Source organism: Elgaria multicarinata, chromosome 10, assembly GCF_023053635.1.
Source record: "Elgaria multicarinata webbii isolate HBS135686 ecotype San Diego chromosome 10, rElgMul1.1.pri, whole genome shotgun sequence".
Lineage (NCBI taxonomy): Eukaryota > Metazoa > Chordata > Lepidosauria > Squamata > Anguidae > Elgaria > Elgaria multicarinata.
Genome location: NC_086180.1, coordinates 53,000,220 through 53,023,819, shown reverse-complemented (window position 1 = coordinate 53,023,819; position 23,600 = coordinate 53,000,220). Strand labels below are relative to the sequence as shown.

The window sequence follows — 23,600 nt, the reverse complement described above, 5'->3', positions numbered from 1 at the left end:
TGACCATAGAGACAGGAATCCTGTATGGTGTGCTATGCATTCTGTGCATAGAACACAGACAGAACTACTACCCAGAGTTCCTTACACTATACTAGTCCTCCCTCTGAAAATATATAAGTATACCTACCCACCCATTATTATATAAGGTATGCTTGTGAATCTTCTGATACTACGAATGCTTCCAGGTGAAGCTTTCATTGTTAAATGCCCTACCTTTATGTCGGGAGTGGGGGCAGTTGATCTTCCATTGGTAAACCTCCCATGCATTCTCAATACTGCTTCTGTCTTTTTTTCCCTAACCACAGGAAATCTATTAAGAAGGGGAAAATGGAATAACTGCATAATGTCTTTTGATTGGTAGCACAAGGCCATGTGTCTGGAAGAACCCTATGAAAACTAACAAGTAAACTGTAACCGTATTGACAAAATTAATGTAAGATAGATAAAGTTTTATTCCTGATTTACAAATACAGGTGAATAAGTGATTGTTGGGTGTTGCCTGCTTCAGGCTAGTCTCACTCAAATTTGAATTGCCTCTAGATGAAGTGACTAATCCAAAGTTGTTTGGCCAATACTTCCAAATGTGAACGTTGTAGGTCTTGCATGGAAGTATGTAATATCAGAAATGTATGTAACTTTTACACAAGGAGTTTCTTTCAAAGAAATAGATAACTTGTTTTAGATGTTACCTCTGAAACAAGGGTGGCTAGAATTCTGTAGCAGGAATTTTGCTTTGACAGATTAATTATATATATGAATAGTTTATTTGTTTGTGGCACAAAGACCATTACAAAATACAAAGTTGCTAACATCGCAACACACATTATTTACAATATTCATAATCTTTAGGGTACAATCCTTTATTATCCATGGAGTCTGTAGATCTTTCTAGGGGTGTTCCGTTTGTCTGCAGCGCCCGCCCTTTGCTATCACACTGGTGACATGCATGTCAAAGTCACAAGAATAATTTCAGTGATTACATTATAACCTGAAGTGCTAACAGTCAATAACTGGCACTATCAGATAGGTGGGATCTCTGATGATAGTTTATACAAGGTTATTAAATCAAATGGTCCCCCTTACAATCTACGCAGACTGTGTTAAGAAAGTTATTTCTGATTTTTTGGGCTGCAGCAGCAAACTTTGCTACCTTGATTGTGATTGCTTTACTATGGTCCGCCAGCAGATCGCAAATAATGTCGACAGATTAATTAACTTCCCACAAAAATACTTGCTAGGCTTTGCTATTTTGAAATTGAAAAGTAACAACTATGTCCCTAGCTGGTTTTATTAAATATAGTTATACATCATCCTGGTTACAATTTCACAAACCAAGCAAGTTAAAAGAAAACACAACTTTAGTTGCCAGTCATGTAGAATACTTCTTTTAACAACTTGTAAAGAAACCTGATGGATGTCATTATCACTTGCATCCATATTTGTGGGACTTGCTGTTAGATCCTCAAGTCACAGGCTGCAAAACTGGAATAACAGAGACTGTAAATGCTAACCTGGTCATTCCTGATGAATGAGTAACATTCTTTAGGGGGTATTCAATATGAATAACCCTTTTGGCATTTTTCTGTTCAATTCCATTCCCCCTATGAAACCCTTTGCAAGTAGTAGTATTGGCAGAAACAATTGGAGGCTAAGTTTGACTTACTACTGCCCAAATGTGTGCATGAACCTTAAAAATCAAAATGTGTTTGTTGGTTCATGCTTGCTGTCTGTATTAATCAATACTGAGTGTTTTGTAACAGCAACTGTTACACTTTAAAAAAGTAGAAATGCAGATCATGAGTTTGAATCATACTTATGCCAAATAACAGTTAAGTATCTGCTTCCTTGGCAACAAGCACATTATATTGCTATCTTTTCTCACGAATAGGCTGCTAAGGATGTTACTTACAACATGGATGTGTAAAACTAAAATTCATATTTCTAGCATCAGAAATCCAGGCCTCTAACTTCTCCAAAACTACTTATTATGTGACAGTGGGTTTTTTTTTTCACCATTGAAAAAGACAAGATTTACTGTTGCACAAAGTGGATTGTAGAAGGGAGGGGGGAGAGAGAGAGAGAGAGAGAGAGGCTTCATATGTGTTAGAGTAAAAATAGGTACAGTATTCAATGTGTGCCATAATATATGATAATATATATGAACGTCCTGAAAGTGTTGAGTCTATTCCACTGGTTTCAACCAAGGAAGCTGGCCTGAACAGAAGTAGTGATTTGGCAAGCATGATTCAAGCCCCTGATGAGCTCTTTCTCCACTGTGTACAAGAATTGGCAGAAATTGGTCTATTTTAAGGAGAATGAAAATGTTTCCCACGAACATAGGCGTGTCTACAGGTTTGGGAGGAAGTTGACACATGATCTCTATGACTAGAGCTATATGCTCAAAACTTCTTCTGGTTTTGCAAATAATTGGGGGTGAAGGCTTGTCTTGTGACCACAGGAAATCTTATTCAGTCAATCTTCTGGCTTCTGAGAGATCAGACGGTATTGCCCACACATTTTCAAGCATGCAAATGAACATTAGAGCACATATTTGTTTGTAACATTACACCAAAGACCAGAAACAGTTTTGTCTCACTATTACTGATTGGTGAAAGCATTTCTTTGTCTGCTGTATGTGAATTAATTTATTGCCACACCTGCTTAAGGACAGTACAGGTTGACACAGGGTAAACTGACCTAAGGACTTTTAATAAATAAATAAAAATATTTAATATCATAGTAGGTGTTGTTATAAATATTGCAGAATAACTACAACTCAAACACATTCAGCAACAAGTGCTATCTGGACAGTCATACTGGTGGTGGAAGGTAAGCAACTCACTGGCATTTTCTATTCATATGCCTGTATTCTAATGCATATGCACTGGAGTCATGAAGCATCTCCCTCTCGGATCTAATTTTATAGAGGCTTAATGGAAGAGGCTGAACAATTTTTATAAGTGTGTATGCTAACAAGATTCTTTTTTAAAAAAGACACCCCCCAACATCTTGCCAGAAGGCAAAATAGAGAGAGTGTCTTACAAGAGATCAAAAATTAGAGGCAGTTAGGTTTTATCACAAAGTATTTTAAAGTTGTTGCTGCTTTTAAAAAATTAGAAAAACAAGATCTTCAAGAAGCTGAAAGTTGCACCCAGTATATATTCTGCACTTTTTCCTGTGCTTCTTCAGAATTGCACCACTTGCACACCCAAAAATGTAGCTTTATGCAACATTGCATTGACAGACAGCACGTTCACAGTACAGCTCTCTAACTAGTTTCATGTGGTTTTTTCAGACTTTTGTTTGTACATCTGAAAACTGACATTTCTACCAAGGCTGTATTGAAACTTGCTACTACATGAAGCACAGAAATAACAATGAAAGGAACATTCTTGGGAGATAATCCATTAAATCAGGGAGTACTACAACACCAATTTTACAGTCATCACTAGGAGGATTAAACAAATTGTGACAGCCAGGATAAGGTACTAGAATTGATACCAACATTAATTGAAGATCAAAAAGCAAGGCCCTAATGATATATCCACTGTTGAGATAACATGATAAAATGAAGTTTGCATGTGGGTCAGTAATGAAAGAACTGCTATGCAATTATATATATAACAAAGCTCCAATAGTGTTCATGCCTTTTTTCAATATTAGCTTTCATTAATCAGTGATCTTTACTGGAATTGCTAGTTAGTGGAATACCTTGATGTGCTTTTCTAGCAGTATTGTTATTTTATTCAATGTGAGCAATAACAGATGGTCTTTTAAACCAGAGAACAGTCAGATATTTGCAATATTGAGGATACTTAGGCTGTAGGGCTGTTCTGCTTCAGAATATATATTTAAATAGACTTAGCAGTACATTGTTTAAGTACTAAGATACATGCAGGTTTATGTGTTTGCATTGTTATTAATGTGTTAATGGTACTCCATACCTTTATCCTGCTTCTAGCCAGTGTTTCTAGGAATTCTTCATGTTTGCAATCATAGATTTCCTTCCAAGGAATTATCTTGTTGTTTCCATGCTGTATATTCAGGGTCAAAGTTAAAATCTGCTATTTAGTTTCAAGCTGCAATAGACTCTCTCCTAAGTATCCCATTTCTACCACCAGGGGCTGATGGGCCTCCTGTTCTTATTTGAGCCCACTGGGCTCCCTTGTATGTAAAACTGCTGCACAGGAGGATATAGTTCCAAAGCATCTTGAGGAAATCCTTTATCAAGGGAGAAATTCTGTAACAACTAATACAAAGTTGCACACGCTCCTTGTATGTTGCCTACTCTTGCCTACCTTAAGAAATTTTCCCCTCCCTCTCCCCTTAAAAGCATTGCATCTTATATAAGACTAGGGTAGTTTAAGGCTTATTACTTGAGATCTATCAGACCGATTTTGCTTATTTTTGTTTTAAAATGAAGCTTGAGCAATGTAGAGGTGAAGAAAATTTTAAAGTTCAAAAAAGGTCAAAGGTCAAGCTTTAATAGGGATTCATTTCCTCTACGCCAAACAGGCAGGGCAAGTCTTTCACCAGCGGGATGATGAACAGCCGTGCTGGGCCTATCAGTGTGGCATGAAGGCCTGTTCTGGGTGCAGCCACGTGTTTAAGCTATCACTGCCAGTGGATAGTGGAAAGGGGGTGTAGGTGGCCAATTGTGGCACATGAGGGAGGTGCTGGGGTTGTGCCACGTGCAAATTTTGGTGGGGGATTCACTGTGCATGAGACACATATGCACTATTCATGATCCCCTCTGTGGTGAGGGGATTGAGGGGCAAAAAAATGGGAAACGAGCAGGACTACTAGGGACCCATGGCAACGTGGGTTTTACACTAGTTTAGGAAGTGTATCTTGCCCTAGGTACTAATCCTTGCTTAAAGAACCAACTAATGTCTCCAATTTACCTCACAGGATTGTGATGAGGGTAAATGGCATAATCCTATATGCAGTCCTGAGTTCTTCAGTGGAAGAATGTGCATCCCAGTCCCTGAAGTGATTAGAAGTTCCAGGGATATAGCACTTACCTTTGGAAGGAATTTACAGGAGGAGGGTTATGGTATATTGTAATAGATTTGAGTTTATTGGCAATTATACAGGAAGAGCATAAGTGGAGGAAGACAACCCAAACACTCCAACAGCAAGTAATTATCTCTTATTATTATTAATTTCATCCTTACGGTAATACTATATGGCATGCTCTCTAGTGTTTCTATTCTATAGATTGGAGAACCAGTGGCACTCTCAAGGCACTGAATCTTCACCTCCTTGGTTCGTATCCCACACTGGATCATACTGGCTCTGCTTTAATTAAAATAGGATATTGAGGGGTTGTTATATGCCTCCCAAGGAACTACATACATTTTGAAGTAAAGTCATAGTATCTAACATTAGGGTCTTTCATCTAGAAGCTTTCTAGGTAAACATAAAGCTTTATCAAAACAAACCTGGAGCAGTTTTAATTGCCTTCTCTTGACAAAGGAATTGATACTTTACTTAAAGAGAGGCGAACCTAAGCATGAGTTAGGCAGAGGTGACTGTCTCAGCCAAAGGTTTGAGGTTCCATTAAGACCAGCAGTGTCCAATAATGTAAGCTTCCTCGTTTTATCATCTTCACCTAAGGTAATATATGTTGGGAAGTCACATAGTTGCCTCTTTTTTGTGCTTTTATCACTTATGAATCCCAAAGGTAAACCAGTGTGGGTTAATTTTATTATAAATGTTATCATGCAATGTGAAGCAAAATGTAGGATGATGTTATCCACTTCTAAGAGACAAAAAAGATTTTGTTTCTTAAAGGTTTATGATATATATATATATATATATATATATATATATAATAAAATGCTTAATATCCATGATGACAATCTGTATGATCACTTAGAAAAAAATTAAACTATTCCACAGAAAATCCAAGTGTTCTGAACTGGAACAGTAAAATCCAAATATTCTGGACTGGAACAGCAGCACAATATTTTATCAGGTGTAGAAGGCCTTATCGCTGCTCTTCCATCACTTTGATGTGTACTGCAAAATTTTGGGCAGTATTCCTGCATTCCTATATTTCTGCAGAACTTCACTGTTCAGTTCCATTTTAACCCCTTTTAAACTGATGTTTAAATGTGTGTGTGTTTTAATCTGGTTTTTTTAAATTGTGAAATTGTACTTAAATGAAAAGCTGTTATAATGCAAATTTAAAAACAAGTGGAAACAACACAAACAAACATGCTGTTTTTCCAGCTGGTGACATTTTATCAAGGTGTTTATTTATGGTTCTTTTTTTTTAACATCAGTGAAGTAATTGTGCAATACCTCTTAAATAAAAGAAGCATTTAGGGCAATTTTAAAACAATGTTTTAATAATAATAATAATAATAATAATAATAATAATAATAATAAATGCTCTGATACATTGTTCCTCCCCACCCACATGATTGTCACAGCAGGATTTACTTGTACAAGTAGCACTTCACTACCTGAAGTATGGAAACTCAGTTGCAATTCTAAATCTAGCTATCAGTGGAAAAGCTAAAAGCTGCCAGCCTGCTAACATTTTTAAGTGTTCCACTGGGTTTGCTCAGAGCAGGTAAGGGGTTGGGAATTTGCTGACTCTTAAGGGATTTGGCTTTTGGCAAATGAAGTAAATCATCAAATCAGAATTGAAATCATACTATTCAGGAGAAATGGCCAACATGGTGCTTTGTTTAGCTCCTTTTAAAGCAATTGCCTCCTGTCAACTTTTTGATCAGTTGTCAGTTCCTCAAATTATTTCCCCTTTTGTGAAATATTCTCTTTAGATATATTTATGAGACTGGAAAATTCAGTGCAGCATTTCAAACGGGGCCTAACATTTCTACCTCTCTCTTCTTCATGTTGCATTGTAACAGATCCATGTTTGCCACCAACTACATAACTCAGGGAGCTGTAGCCACTCCTGACTCTGAAACCTCCTTCCTTTCAACAGTGGTAAATTTTGAGGTGACAATCTAGATACCCACATTCCTAAGGAGTGTGAATCCTAAGGATTCAAAAAATTCCAAGCAATCCATATCAACAAAACCAGTTCTAGAAGTTTTCATCTCCACCAGTGGCAGGTCCTTTGTAAAGTTAATGGATCTTAATTGCCCATTCCAGATCAAGCCACTCCAAAATACTTTGCATTACAATAGAGAACCATATATAGTGTAAAACAATGAACACCACCATTGGGAGATCAAGCACAATTTCCCAGTATAATGTGTAGTTTAGCTCTTTTTATGTGTGCTTCCAAACAAATGTTTGCCCCATTAACTAATGTGTTTCTGTTATGTGTGCATTTACAAAGCACTTTTAAAAAATACTCCCCCCACCCTTTTCCATTAGCAGAGGCCTCCACTACATCAAAAGCCAACTCAGGATGCAATTCATAATGTGTAAATCAGCCAAGATAAAATGTACCCCAGTACCTCTCAACTTATGTTTTGTCTCTGCAAATCCTTCCTTTTTGGGCTGTGTAATAATTCACAAGCTGTGTAAACCCTCATACTTGACTGCAAACTGAATACTATTGGTACTGTACTGTTGTATCAACAAACCTGCAATTATTGTCGTTGGTATGCCACTGACAACTGCTGTGCAGCAACAAGAATAAGCTGTATTTGAGGCTACATTGTCAGTGTAGTTAACTCCATGTTTAAAGATGCACGCTTAATCTAAATAATAGGCACATTGAGGGAGGTAGCTAAACATGCAGAACAGCTTTTCCCAAGCTGGTGCTCTCTGAATATTTTGAAGAACTTTCCCCATCACCCATGAGCATTGGCCTTGCTGACTAAGGATGATGGGTGTTGTAGTTCAACCAGGTTGGGGAAGAAACTATGTTTCATCATCACTCTTACTATTTTGACACAAACGGTGAGAACAGCATGCACATTTTTTAGTAGTGCCTAGTGATAGTGGAATTAGTAAAGGTTATTTGCCTCTTTCCTGAGTGTTACCTGAGAGTGGGACTTCGACCTACATCCTGGACAATGTCGACCTTTCCTGTTAAAACTGAATGCTAGCACAACTGTGTATGTACCCCACTATTGTTGTGCACGTGGGACTGCCACCTTCATGTCTAGCTGGCTTTCAGCTGAAAATATGGGAGCTCTTAAATCATGTAGCCAACTTGGAAGGAATCTTGTTCAAATTTGTATCAAAAAGTATAGGCCTGTGTTAAGACCATTTGTGTTCTAAATGTGTTTTCAGGCAGCAGAAATCATTCTATATGTTCTCAGACGCACTTTACCTCGGTTATCAAACTTATGAAAACAAAAGTTGGCATCACTAGGGTCCAACCTTTGGAAAAAGGACATCAAATGTGAAATGACTGTAAGGTACAACTATGTCTCAGAGTAAATTATACCATTAGGTTTCTTTCTTTGTATAGAACGGGAACCTGTTTTGTAGCATACTTCATATGCACATGTGATACGCTGTCTTTCAGGATGCTTCTATTGGTCTTGCAACTTTCCTTTTTGCATGGAAAGTTTTTAATAAGGTTGATCTGGTCACATTCTCTCTAAATAAACAGTAAGGTGAGTCCACGTTGTTCTAAGGGGGGAAAAAACCCATCTTCATTTCTGGTACTTAGTGAAGAAAACAATGTTTTTGCCTTGGGGTTGTCAATAACGAAGTCTGTGAGCCATATCAGCCCATATCAGAGGCTGAGAGATCATTGTTTGCATTCATGCATACCTCCTCCTAGGGTCAATTCCTTGCTGTAGCATGTTCATACTGTATATAACCTTTGGAACTGCATACTGGAAGGGACATGTGGACAGTTATACAGATGCAAGTCTAGCATGTGGATGTCAAACATGCCTGGTGAAGAGAGAGGCATGCCAGGTGGGTACAGTGCTGGCTTTTATCCAATGTTAGTTAAGCCATGTTCATTTCGATGGATCTACTCTAAGTAGGGTTAACATTAGATATAACCCATGATCCTCTACTGTACATAGGTGGTACATCAGGCTCTAGAACCTCAGGCCCCAGACCCCAATCCGGTTCTCTTGTGCTCCGAGTCCCCACCCTGGCCCCCTTTCCCTGACCACTACTTGTTTGCTGGTCTAAAATGGTGCTTCTAAGGCTTAGTTACTTGCAGTTTGAGCTTGAAGCTAAAAAATGCTACTATTTTGGCCCTGCCCCTTTTACCTTCAGTCTCGCCCGTCATTGGAAAATGGCCCCTGAGAGCTTCTCCAGAATGAAATTCAGCTCTCAGACTGAATGAGGTTCAACACCCCTGCTGTATTTTTTTGACTTTCCCATTAAACATTTGTTGTTTTGGCCCCATCTGCCCCTCTCATCTGGACTGCTCTGTCGTTTTTGACCAGATGACTGTCCTCTCTGGTCATTTCAGTGCCTCCTTCCTTAAGCCTGCCCATCTGTTGATACTTGCAGCGCTTGGCTTTTCTGCCTTCCAGCTGCCCAAAATATTGTCACAGGTAGATTCAGGCAATCTTAGCATTTCCTTCTTTTGCAGACAAGGGTGATGCAGCTTAGGTGTTCCCATATCCTTGCAAAAATATTCAGACACACATACTCTACCCCCTAAAGTGTTAATCTGTAAAGCAGAAATATTTCTTCTCTCCTGTGGTTAAGCTATAACAACTAGCTGCACTTGCTGAGGCAGGCAACAAATCATGCTATGAGAGAATTAAAAATGCACAACACATCTCAATCAACATTTAACCCTTAGGAATCTAAGGAATTTGCTATATCCAGCTAATAGTCTCTAAACTGCTGCAGTCCAATCACAGTTTTCACATTCTGGGATAGCAAAAGCAAAGTGGAGAAATTTAGTTGCACTTAGGTTGAAATCAATGGGACAAGCTAGTCATGATTTAAGTCCCATTTATTTTAGTAAGCAACTGAATTCAACCCATGCTTTAAGTTTGAATGCATAGAGTGTATAGAAATGTTTAAAGAACTGCCAAGAACCTTTGTGTCAAACTGATGCTCTTTTCAAAGCTATTCCATCTGTATGTACAAGTACATTTAATAGTTATCACTGAAGCATAATCGATAAGCAATGCATACATTAGACATCATTCTCTTCCAATCTAATAAAAAATAAAGACTTAGAAATGAAGTATTTGTAAAAAGCAAGGAACATTAATAAAATTATCAGAATAAATATTTTAATATTGAGGGGGGAAATATTTTCATGAATGCACTACTTTCATTCTGAGCAATCTATAGCATCTGGATTTAGAAAATCCTTTCTGAACATCCACCACCACCACCATAGGTGGACAAAAATAACAGGAGAAGGCCTGGCAGAAATCCTCCCACTCTTTCATAGCAGGCTGACGACATGCAGCTCTACTTCTCCTTTTCAACTTTGGGTGAGTGTGTGGTTGTGCTGAATCACAATGGACTGGATGAGGGCTAATAAACTGAAGGGCAATCCAGACAAGACTGAGGTGCTGTTAGTGGGTGGTTCTTCTGATCAGATAGAGAGTGCTCAACCTGTTCTGGACGGGGTTGTACTCCCCTTGAAGGAGCAGGTTTGTAGCTTGGGGTTTCTCCTGGATCCATCTCTATCACTTCAGGCTCAGGTGGCTTCAGTGGCTGAAAGTGCCTTTCTACCAGCTTTGGCTGGTGGCCCAGCTACACCCCTATCTGGACAAGGATAACTTGGTTTCATAATCTATGCTCTGGTAATCTCCAAGTTAGATTACTGTAATGTACTCTATGTGAGGTTGCCCTTGAAAACTGTTCAGAAACTGCAGTTAATGCAAAATGTGGCAGCCAGATTAATAACTGGAACAGAAGGTCTGAGTACATAAAACCAATTCTGGCCCACTTGCAGGCTGTCTGTACATTTAAAAGCCTGATTCAAGGTGCTGGTTTTAATCTATAAATCCTTACATGGCTTGGGACTGCAATACCTGTTGGAATATCTTTCCCACCCTGAACCTGCCTGGACACTACAATCAACATTTTGGGCCTTCCTCTTAGTGCCTCATCCAAGGGAGGCTCAGAGAGACTTCTCAGTGGTGGCCACCTGACTATGGAACGAGCTCAAGCTCCCTACTGACGCCTGCCTGGCACCAACATTGTCATTTTTTGATGCCAGGTTAAGACTGCCCTCTACTCCCAAACATTTAATGGAATATGATGGGACATTTACAGTAGTTGTCTAAACAGGTCTAGTATTTTATTGAAACTGTTTTTAGCTGTCTAAATTGTTTTAATTTTTGTATGTTTAAATTTTTAGCCTGTATTCTATTCTGTATTTTTATGCTGTATTTTATTATCCTAATAATAATAATAATAATAATAATAATAATAATAATAATAATAAATTTTACCCGCTTCTCCACTTGGATCGAGGCGGGGAACAACAGTGAATATAAAATTGTTGTAAAGCATTGAGAGAGATTTGGCTGTTGGGTGGAATAAAAATTTAAATAATAGATGCTTATTATAATTATTCCTAAAGCAGAGGCTGTCAAATCATCCACTTTCAGGGCATCCTTTCCACATTGAGTAGACTACTAAGGAATCCCTAAATGTCTAATGTGGCAAAGGATTCTGGGCCATGAAAAGCATGTTCTCAGTTGATGCAGGACACTGGCCATCTTTAGTGGGCTTTTGGACCCATCTGAAATTCAAGCCATAGTATGCACCCAATGCTCTCTCCTGTAGCTGCACATTACAGGAGAAGATTGGTAATTGCAATCAAGGTATCTTTCTAATTGAGGAACTACATTTAAGCTTCCCAGAGTTTGAAAACCGCAATTCCCAAAGGAATATCTTGCAACCTATGTTGCATATTCCTGGGAAGTATTGCAGCCATGTATAAAGTTGGCTAACTGATCCTCAAAATGTTCTCCAGAATCTTCATACATGGTGGATTCAACTAGATAAGCACTAGGCATGTTCTGATGTCAAAGCTCCCATCTGAAATTCCCTATAGAGCCACTTCAGTAATCTTACTTAGACCATCAATCGCAAAACATGCCTGGAATACACTCAACCTCCACTGAACTATATATAGGATGCATTAACTACTGTAGCTTTGCTGATGACGGTCTATATCAAAAACATCTTTTGAAGTACCCTATTAACTAATCAGCATTGTCCAATATATATTTCAGTCTTCTCAGTATACTTCTCTTCTGCTGCTCCCAGACTGTGGAGTGGCCTGCCGGAGGAGACTCATCAACTTAACAGTCTAACAGCATTTAAGAAAGCTATTAAGACTGATCTCTTTCAGCAGGCCTATCCAGTGTAATTTTAGGATTTTAAAATGATTTTAGGATGTTTTTAAAATGTTTTTAGGATGTTTTAACAATGTATATTAATTCAGTTTTGTGTATTTAATATTTACTGTTCCACGCCTCGACCAGAATGGAGAGGCGGGTAAGAAATAAATTTATTATTATTATGAACAATAAAAACGTAAGTAAGGCGTAGCCCCTTCCCCAGTAGACTCTCCCAAGCGTGCACCTGTTTTTTCCCCATATAAGTGAGTGGTTGTCATTCACTCCATGGAATAATTAAAGTGCTTGTGTGGTGACCAAATCTGTTCAATGCCTCTGCCACATAGGGATGCATCTTCCACTGATAAAAGCTAGTGGGTGGGGAAGACATGACTCTGTATGCAACACTGTGCCTTTTTCAGGATCCTGGGAATCTACAGTCTCTCTCATGTTCCCTGTCAGTTGAGCATTTTGATAGGACTGAAATAGCTATGAAAACGTATATCTATCTGTTAAAAAAACCTGTAGAATTATGCCTATGTTGGAGAAGGGGAAAGGGTGAGTGGATGCTTTGACTAAGGCCCTCCAGTGAGTTCAAATGTCCCAGTCTGTAACATTATGGCCTACTTCAGGCAATATGCTAAACCATGCTGCTTAACCACAAAATGGTTAATGGAAAGCATTAAGGTTAATGCATTCACTTAACCATTTTGTGGTTAAGCAGCATGGTTTAGCGTTTTGTCTGAACCAGGCCATACTCTTAATAGGGATGCTACACTAGCTCTGGATTGATGCATCATCTAAATCATCTATATATTCTACTATACAAATGTGCTTGTTCATACTTGCACACACATCCCAATTTTTTAAAGAGTTGTACCCTACAAAAAACAACAAACCACAACAGCCTTGAAAGCATTCACTTTGAGAAAAAGCAATTTGGGTGAGTGAGTTGCAATACTATTATCAAAGTAAGACACAGCATTGCTACTGGGCTCTTAAAATGTACCAACAGGACTTGACAGGGTCATGAATTCCCCAGAAAACTGAAAGCTGATCTTCCACTGCACTGCCTCCAATTGCTTTACTTCCGGGATGGGGTTTTGGAGTGAGCTGCTCTTCATATGACCCCCATGTGGCATGATGGTGAAACAGCTCATGTAGGAACAGGTTGGACAGCTTCAAGGAAGATGGTGTTGTGAAATAACTTTTTGCAATTGCTAAATCCACAAAACTCAGAGAGCTCTTGCTTCCTGAACTAAAAGTCTGGCTTTTCTTTGAGTGTGGTCATAAAAAAAAAAAAAAAAACAAAAACAGCGGCTACTCGAGGAATGAGCACAAAGACATTATTTTGTGTTTTAAAATATTCTGCTGTGGCGGGCATTTGAGCACATAATTTAAAGTCAAAAAAAAAAAAAAAAAAGCACCCTGAGACTGAAGAGAGGAGGCAAAATTTGCATTTTACCATTCAGGTTTTGTGTTCATTTCTAGCTTTAGGGGTTCACTATGAGCTGGGCCAGGATCTGAAATTGTAGAGATTATGCAGTTATACTGCTAGTAAGTGACCCTTCTGAAGTTCCACATCTGCTCTGAGTTGCTGCTTTACATTTGCTGAATTTTCCTTGCAACGTTGACCTCAGTTTTTATTATAAGGAGCCCAGCCATGTATCCCCAAGGTGTATATAATGTCTTGCCTCCACATTCAGATTTTAAGGGTCCTCCCAACCTATCTACCTCTAGCTTTGTTTTTGTGTGATCTTCAGGTAGTTCAGCAAATAATAACTGCCTACTGATCACAGAAACCTGACATTTTTAATATTCTCCTGTCATTTTGCTTGGCTAGGAGTAGTTTGGGTTGCAGCTGGCTACTGTGTGGGGCCATGCCTTGATCCTAAAACCATCAGCAACTTCTGCAATCTGTTCTAGGCAAGAGCTGCATCAGTGAAGGTAATCGATGTTGTTAACACAAACAGCATGCCATGGAAGATGAGGATGGATGGCTTGGGGAACTCTGGATTGGACAGGCTTCAGCGAAAACAAAAATCTGGCTTGGCTGACCTCAGGGTGGAGACAAAGTATAGGGCTTGAGCTGACCTGACTTGACCCAAGCAGTGTTCATAGGGTTGGCAGCCAGTCAGGACCTAGTAAATCAATGCAACAGCAAAGACTGGATCTGAATGGACTCAAGTACACAACAATCCTGACTCTGGGACCTAAGGGCTCTTTTGGCAGGGACAGGTTCCAATTTACTGTGTACAGCAATGGAGTTTGATATGGCAAATTTTTGTGCTTATGTCTGGGCTTTCATTTCTTTTCAAGACTAGTTTCATTTGGTTTTGTTTACTAGTGAGTCAATGTAATCAATTCCTATTCCATTCAAGTTTGGCTGAGAACAGTGTCCCTTGAAATATTTACCTTGAAGAGCCAGTGTGGTGCAGGGGCTAGAGCATGGATTCTCAACAAGGGGGGAATCCCCCCCCGGGGGGGGGGGAATTTTAAGGTTCCAGGGAGGGAATTGGGACCACTGTTCAGCAAAGTATGATGTCCTGTAGATTATGTCTTCCTACACATGTTACTAAAAACATCCCAGAAAAGTGTCAAGTCATCTGCAAAGGCCAGGCCTTTGCTCTCTTTTCCCTCCCTCGCAATCCAGAAGTTTCAAGCTTCCCATTTAAAGGGGCAATGCAAAGCATGGGTGCTGAGAATGTAAAAGGGGCCATACTTTGTGTTGCCCCTTTAAATGGGACCAATATAGAAAAAAATAAAAGATTTTCAATATTATATGCATATTATTTGGAATGCACCTTTTGAGTTAGACTATCTTGGGAAGGGGGAATTATATTCTGAACAATGGTGAAAGGGGGGAATGGAGCAAAAAAGGTTGAGAACCACTGGGCCTAGAGTGTTGGACTGAGAGTCAGGAGATCTGGGTCTCCACCCTGCCGTAGAAGCTGACTGGGTGACTTTGGGCCAGTCACAGACTCTCAGCCCAGCTTAGTTCGCAGGGTGGTTGTTGGGAGGATGAAATGGAGAGGAGGGGGGTTATGTACGCCGCCTTGGGTTTCTTGGAGGAAAAAAGGGTGGGATATAAATGTAAATAACAACATCTTCTTAGCATCAGATACAGGAATTCTTCCTGGGTACCATTTGGATTTGTTCCATATTGACACACACTGTATCCATTTAAACAATAACTACACTGAGCAATTATTTTTAGAGATGGTGAATATTATATCTGATTCAAGATCTTGCAGTTGTGGAAATATAAATCCTGACATTTTGAAAAGGGTAAATGTATGTTATTAAAGATGTAACCGCCCAGAGAGCTTCGGCTATGGGGTGGTATATAAATGCAATAAATAAATAAATAAATGTTCCATATGAAAGCTAACTGGTTTTTATGATCTAATTGTGCATAACCTACTATTAGACTTCACCACTGTTCCTTGTTTAGTTGACATCTGTTTGGAGAAATCACTGGCATGAAGCATGTTAACTTTCAAGGCTCCCCTCCCTCTTGACACACACATATTTTGCTTAGTTCAAAACTATTCTGAGATTATCAAGTTTTTTTAATACTAAGCTGTCCTGGGATATGATATCCCTAGCACAGCACAGCACCTCTTCTTGTCCCTGCAGTTGGTAAACACTTATGTGCTAGGTTGCCCTTGGGGAAAAAATATCTATGCACACTGTGACAGAGGTTGGTCTCTCTGGCTATAATGCTCTGTGGGTCAGAGTACATTCAACCATCAGCATGTTAATAACAATATTACCTCTTGGTTATTTGTGTCAGTATGATAATGGAGAACTTTGGAATGTACAAGGAGTGTTGTTTTGCCTGGGAAACAGTTTTGTCTCTTAAAAATGGCAACAATCTCTCTAGGGGGCGAAAATTACAGTTATGCAAAAACTCAAAGCTGATCAGACACTTGAAACCATCTAAAGCCTCTAGTGTAAAGCTGCAATCCTAAGCGTACTTGCTTAGCAGTAAGTCTCCCTGAAATAAGTTATGCTTCCAAATAGGTATGGTTAAGGTTGGCCTTCAAGCTATTACCATAAATTGTACTGGGGAAACTAGGCTCTACTCTGATGGAACACTCCAGGGGAGCTGGTGTGTGTGTTTCTTGTACACTTTTTCTGTACGTCTTTCGTTTTCAAGCTTTAAACTGTAGTGGGGACATATTTGCAGGATATCACAGATATTTATACTTGATTTATTTATAATGTTGTAAAATGGCTCAATATTACACCTCATGGACAATGATAACCATTGGAATTTGCTGATGTCTTTTGGGAGTGCTCACCTAACTACTTCATCAAACTACATTGGAATAAATCATGCAAATTGGTGGTGATTAAATTTTGCTCAAGCTACCTTCTCAAACATTTTTATTTGATAGGACTGAGAAGATTTGCATAGGAACTTGAAAAAGAGTTATCTTTGCTAAACAGAGCACCAAAGCTGGCAATGTCTGTCAAAACAGGGAAGTCCTGCTCCTCAAAAATAAAAATATAAAAATAGAGCAACTGCTAAACTCTGGCTTTCTTCCCACATCATGGATTTAGTCATGGTAAACCACTAAGAAAATGGGTATCAGAATCTCAGGGCCAAAGCAGACTTTTTAAAAGGTCTGCCTAGCAGCTGCATCTTTTTTGTTTTCATTTTTACTCTAGAGTAGGTGCAGGGTCCTGATCCTGATCGGAACCTAGATCCACTGGGCCCCCTGTGCCTACTGTAGAATACAAACGAGAAGACATTTTGTGCTAGATACACATCTGTTTTGGCCTTTGGACTTAGCCTGCTGAACCTCCTGAGACTGTGTGCTCAAGCTTCAGAGACCTAAGGGATGAAGGCATGTGTAAAATCAGCCTCTACAATTGGCAGATATGGTTGGCCAGCCTTACTATTACTGGGAGCCTGGCCTTCTGACCTTACCTGATCATCAGAGCAGGGACATCAAGCCTTACCCCTGTCTCCAATTCCAACAGCTGTTCGGGCTGGGGGTGGGGTGGAGAGCAGGGCTTTGGTTGGAGAAGAAACACTCCAGGTTTGATTTAAGGTACAGCTGCTTTCCACCTAGTCCTGGGAAAGCAGTAAGAAACCTGCATGTGGAGTCATTGCAACTTATGATCCACATATATGTTTACTATATCTTTCTACCTGGTTGTTCTTGTAACATTTCATTCCACTTCTGTTCTTTACTGTACTAATACATTTGAGCATTTGACAATTGCAATTATGTGGGAACTAATTTTTTCTTTGCTTATTAGGCTTAGGTACACGATGAGGTTTCTTTCATGTCTTTTGCAATTACTACCTGAAATGTCAGCTCTTAAGTTAGTTCATTTTAGTTCTCCTGGTAGTACCTTGTCAGTTCAGATGCTTTCAGTGTGTTAGTGCCAGTTTCTGCTCTCATCCTTTTGTAATTGTTAACTTGAATGGAATGCAAAAACTCTGGTTTGAGGCTAGTAGAACTTTAACTTTCAGTAGATGGTGAAAGGTGGTGATGGAAGGAGGGAGGCTTTCTTACTAGAAGTGTGTGTGTGTGTGCACTTGCATGTGTTTTCATTCATTTTGCTAATGAAGGTTTTGATTTCCCATCCCCCCACCCTTCCCCCAGTTCAATTTGCTGTGTACTGTCTTTTATTGTGTACTGTCGTTTAATTTTTGTGAACCGCCCAGAGAGCTCCGGCTATTGGGCGGTATAGAAATGTAATAAATAAATAAATAAATAAATAAATAATAAATAAATAATTTTATTTTATTTTTAATTCAGCTGTCATTGAGATGTCTCAGTCTTATAGTAAAGATTTATTTGGAAATCGAATACTGTTCTTTACTAACTGTTCCTTGTCAGTTTTTTCCAGTTAAACACGCCTAGGCTTGCGGACAGATTAGAAGTTAACAATAAGGGAAAAGGTTATCATGATTTATACCTCACAATTAAACGTGAATAGTTTGACCGATGTATTAAGGGTTTCCCCACTTTTTTTTCTGAGGCTGTTAAAGTGAGGGGGTGCAGGGGGACACTGGGATTAAATCCCGAATCTGGAGTTGTTGTTGCATTTACATTACCTGCATACTGCTTGTTGGTGCTTTGTTACCATTATATTCTGTTCTTAGTAGTGTTTGCATGGAGGGTGGGACAGAAGGTTGTTTCGTGTCTTGTAAAACATTTACCAAAAGCAGTCAGCCATAGATTTGAAGGGCATTCCATTGCCAAGCTGCCTGTGGGAGGGGAGAGAGAGAGAGAGAAGGTACGTGAAACAGTGAACACCAGGTACTTGCCAGGTACATTTTAATATTTTTTCATTTTCTTGCTATCAGGATACTTTAAAGAGAGGGGTTCAGTTTGCATGACTACAAATGAAAATGAAACCACTTGCAAAAACCTGTAATTTATTTGCAAAATGTGACTTAAGGAAGTGAACATTCAACAACTGTTTGTGGATCACTTTGGGGTTTGAGTTTTTTGTTTTTGTTTTTCACTGTTAAAAAAAATGGGAACATCTTTTTTTAATGTGACTCAAAACCAGCCAGCTAAGGAACTGCAACACTTTTGGGTGCGTGGGTGGGTGGGGATTCAGTGATTTGCAAGATGCTTAGTGATTGCTTTCGCTGCAAAGTTTTGCTAAATGTTAGTTCTGTTTGTTAAACAGAAATATTAGAAACAAGCTTATTTTTCAGTGTAGGTTTTCTTTTGTGCTTTAACATGGTCTGACACAAGCAAATAGATAACTAAGACTTCAGAGGGTTAAAATTGAGTATTTTACTGATATTTAGAAGCTGCATAATATACAATTAGAGGTGGATCATAACCCCTCTCTCCCTATGCACCTACACAACTTTGTATTTTGTAAATACTTTGAGGAGGATATATAACCATTTTTACATATAGTGAATGCAATGTGTAAGACTTGAAACTATCGTCAGTGCCTATTCAGTTGGCCATCATACTATCAATGTCCAACAAAATTTAAAATTCAGCAATACAAGAGAGACCTAGTTTTCTTGAAAAATGAAAGGGAAAACCTGAAAAGAGGCTTTTTTTCTGTTTTTGTTTGTTGTGTTAAAATTCAAGATTTCTGTTGCCTGAAAAGAACTCGCTGGGATAACATAAAAGCAACTGATACTTTGAATAGTGCTTGGGATTTGCTTGGCGAACACACATGCTTTTCAATTCTCTTAGAATAGATTGTACCAAAACATCTTTAAACTAAATTAATACGAATCTAAACCAAATAATGTGTTGTCTTTTATTATCCTGTTTCAGGATAGTAGTTGTTCTTATCGCCGTATCCTAAAGACTGACATGACTAATCTAATAACCCTACACCTAAAAGGTTTTTTTTAAATCAGTGCTTTACTGAAAAGAGAACTCTCCAGATTTGCAGCTTTAGGATAAAATCCAACATAAATCCTCCTTAGAGTAACTTAACTCCCAATCATTTCAGTGGGTCTACTCTCAGTAGGACTTGCGTTGGGGCTTTTTTCTTTGCAAACAGGTTTGCTTTTAGTGCTTCATCATTTTTCATTTGAAGCGTCAAATGTTTTTGGGTGTATTGCTTAAAATCTTAAAGTATGTTTCTTGATACAACTGAAGGAGTGGTGACAATATTATCCGATATGCTCTTTAAAACTGTAAGAATTAAACTGGAGGATTAATAGAAGAGGCACTATACAATCAGATATATGTTTACTTGAATGTAAGTTCTCTTAGTGCAATCAGACTACAAATGTAGTGTATACATTTACATAGAGGTAGATAGTGGATTGGGCTGTTTGATTTACAGTGTTGCTTGTAACACAAAATACTACATTAGCATGACAAAGTGTCTATGATTTTTTTTAGACTTGTTCCCAAAAATTCCATATGAAGACGTGGAAATAAAAGAGATAGAAAAATGCCTAATGTAGTTGTAATTGCAAAAGCAGCCATCCATATGTTGAGTCTAGCTAGTGGTAGAGTGTTGGACTAGGAGCAGGGAGAAAGGTCTGGGTTAAAATCTCCACCTCGGCCACAAAGCTCCTTGGATGACCTTGAGCCAGTCACATTCTCACAGCCTGACCTACCTCACAGGGTTGTTGTGAGAATGGGGTAGAATTGTACAAGGGAGGAGTGAAACGTGCATTGATCTGAGCTCTGCAGAGGAGGGTTGAGATTAATGTAATAATATAGTGGTAAATGTGAAGTTTCTAATTAGGTTAAGACTGCATTTTTTAAAGAAGTATTTTTGTGTTGCAATATTACTTTATATTAACAGCTTTAATCCTTAAGGCCATCTACCCGGAAAACATTCTAAAAAATGTCAGTAGCACTCTCTTCCAAATAAGTATGTAGCCTTAAAGCTACACACTTGAAACCTTATTGTAAAACAGATTAGCGTGATATCTTTTTTAAAAAAGCATTTTAATTGATTTCATTTTTGAATTGCTGATTGAAGAATGACAGAATAGTATGTATTACAGGTTTGTCGAGCACTTACGCTCTGACTGCCCATTACCATAATTAATATAAAAGTGGGCATTGGACTATTTTTCTATTTAGAGTAGAACATTACAAAATAGCTACCTTGTTTAAAAACAGAATAGCCATCCTCCTTCACTAGTATAATGACCTATTTGGAAGGGCAACTGAATTTAGAAAATGGACTAAGTCACTTGCTTATACTTCGTGTGGGAAATGTTTCTGTGCTTTTGGAAACCTTGACAGTCAAGACAGGCAAGGATATGAGTGAGGTGAATTTTATCCGTTGTTAGTCATCATCTGTATCCTTGTTTACTAAGTTCCAGTCAGTTACACCTGTGCAAATACACTAAAGGAACTGGGTTAACACATGTCATTGGGAGAGCAACCAATCAGCAGAAACTTATGTTGGAATGGTAATAATGAGGTTACAGGAATGTTAGATCCAATGTATTTGCAGGGTTCAGATCTTTTTGTAAAAATAAATGTTTGTGGAAAACCTTTTATACTGAATGATTTTATACTTTGTATGTGGGGGGGGGGGGAGGGAGAAAGTAACCCTAGGGTTGTCCCTGTTCAGACTTGGTTAATTCATTTGTACAAAGGGATAGGATAGAAGGAAGGTGTCATGGAAGAGGTCAACACAAGTCAGGAAGCTTTAAACAGAACCAGAAAATTTCTGACTACCTCGATACAACTCAGTCCAATTAATGGCTAGACTATATAGTGACACAATCCACACATCTTCCCTTTTTTATTTAAAGAAGCAACAATTACATAAATAAGTACTGTTGAAAACTGGTAGTTCAGGTAATTGGTCACTCATCTCTAAACCTTAAAGTATTCCGAATAACTCAGATGGAGCAAGTTACAATCAGAGTAGTAACATCACCGCCAGCCTTAAAAGATGGCTGAGGCACAAGATGAACTTGTTTTTTAATAAATTTGGCAATGTCACTATTTTCTATTTAAGTATTCCATGTTCAGTCTCAACAGAATATGATCTTGGTGTTTTATCCTCTCCTTGTACAGTTGCTGGGGTTTACCATGTTTTTTCTCCACCAGGTTTGATATAAACTCTTGTCTCCTTACAAGGGTTAGTTTTCACACTAAATTGTGCTGGTTACAGAAATGTTCACAATCTCTCTTAGCTTGATAATCTGAAGGCAACGTCTTCCAGGGCAGGACATTTGGAATGTGATTTATCTTTTGGGATGGAAAGGGTGTTTTGATTTGTCTTACCATTAGCAATTCTGCTGGGCTGTATCATTCTATCTCAAGATTTTCTTTGCAATCTGTTGATAATTATTGGAATTCTGCTGTTGTAGATTTGTTTTGTTCGTCACAAATTAATCAGGTGTGCCAAAGCAATCAAAAGTATTATGCAATTGTGCAACAATACTACAGCAGGTAATGTCACTACAGCAGGTCACTGATCAAGAAGGATATTGGGGTTGTGGTGGTCAGCTTGATGAAAATGTCAACCCGGTGTGCAGCCACTATAAAGAAGACAAACTCCATGTTAGGCATTATTAGAAAAAGGACTTGAGAATAAAACTGCCAGTATCATGATGCCTTTATAGAAATCTATGGTGTGGCCACACTTGGAATACTGTGTAGAGTTCTGGCCACCACACTTAAAACAAGATATTGTAGCGCTGGAGAAAGTACAGAAAGGGAAAACTAAAATGATCAAGGGCCTGGAGCATCTCCACTACAAAGGAAGGTTACAACAGCTGGGATTAGCTTGGAAAAAAGAAGGATAAGGGGAGACTTGCATGGTGTGGAGAATGTAGATAGGGAGACATTTTTCTTCCTCTCTCATAATACTGGAACCCAGGGTCATTCCATGAAGCTGATTGGTGGGAGATTCAGGACAGATAAAAGGAAGTAAAAGTGAGTTGGATAAATTTCTGGAGGAGAAGGCTATCAATGGCTACTAGTCCTGATGGTCATGTGCTACTTCTAGTATCAGAGGCATTAAGCCTATATTCACCAGTTGCTGGGGTACATGGGTGGAAGGGTGCTGTTGCACCATGTCCTGCTTTTGGGTTCCTGGTAAATAGCTAGTTGACTACTGTGTGAACAGAGTCCTGGACTAGATTGACCCTCGGTCTGATCCAATATGGCTCTTATGTTCTTAAGGAGGTCATCTTGATATACCTAGAATAGTAGTCCATGACAATAAAATATTGTTGAGTTCCTTATTTACACAGGTCAGCTGTTAGCCTTTTCCAAGGTCAAAAGGATACGGGTATAGTAATTAAATGTTCCTTCCAGTGTGGGTGATCTATTCCTTCTACTTCGTCACAAAATAAGATACTGTCTGCCTGTAATGCTTGCAGCATTTAGTTAGACCTTGGTGTTCTTGATGGATAAGGTCTAGGAAATCTTTCGTCTCATATTGTGGTGCAATATGTTGTTAGGCCTTCCCATTCACTCAGTTGTCCACAGTCTGCAAAGTACTTGAATAAGTAATCTCTGAAGTGTGAAGTATTTCTCAATACTTCAGAATACTCTGAAGCTCAAGTATTTAAGCCATCCTGATCTGATTATATCTTAAAACTTGTTGAAGTTCTGGATCTTCATGCATAGCATTTTGGATCTTATTATGCTTATTTTCTGATGCATGTAGAAAAGTGTACACAGGTTGAGTGCAAGTTTTAATATCTTCTAACTAGCATTAGGGGGTGCACTCTGCCCCAGAATTATCTGGTAACCGCAAACATCCGCAGAGCATTCAGTCTTCCATAGTGGAGATTGGCTGCTTCCAAACCCATTGATTAATATCAGAGCAGAGACACACCCAATTGGTGCTTCTAAAGTCTCCATAATTATTTGACCGTGTGTGTCTGAACTGAATATCTCCATACTTGGAAGACTGAGTGGGATGAGGGGTAGC

General features: G+C 38.8%; 1 protein-coding gene across 7 annotated transcripts in view; it reads left to right on the top strand.

Annotated features, from left to right (window-relative positions):
- Positions 1–5,219: 5,219 nt before the first annotated feature.
- Positions 5,220–23,600, top strand: part of RBM47 (RNA binding motif protein 47) — a 315,704-nt gene continuing 297,323 nt past the window's right edge. For 4 of the 7 annotated variants that reach the window (XR_010025937.1, XM_063136420.1, XM_063136419.1 and 1 more), the window contains exon 1: positions 18,460–18,522. The gene's annotated coding sequence lies outside the window, so the exon portion shown is untranslated. Of the gene's footprint in view, positions 5,269–18,454; positions 18,523–23,600 lie in introns of those variants that run through there. The other 3 variants (XM_063136416.1, XM_063136415.1, XM_063136418.1) reach the window with 3 other exon arrangements.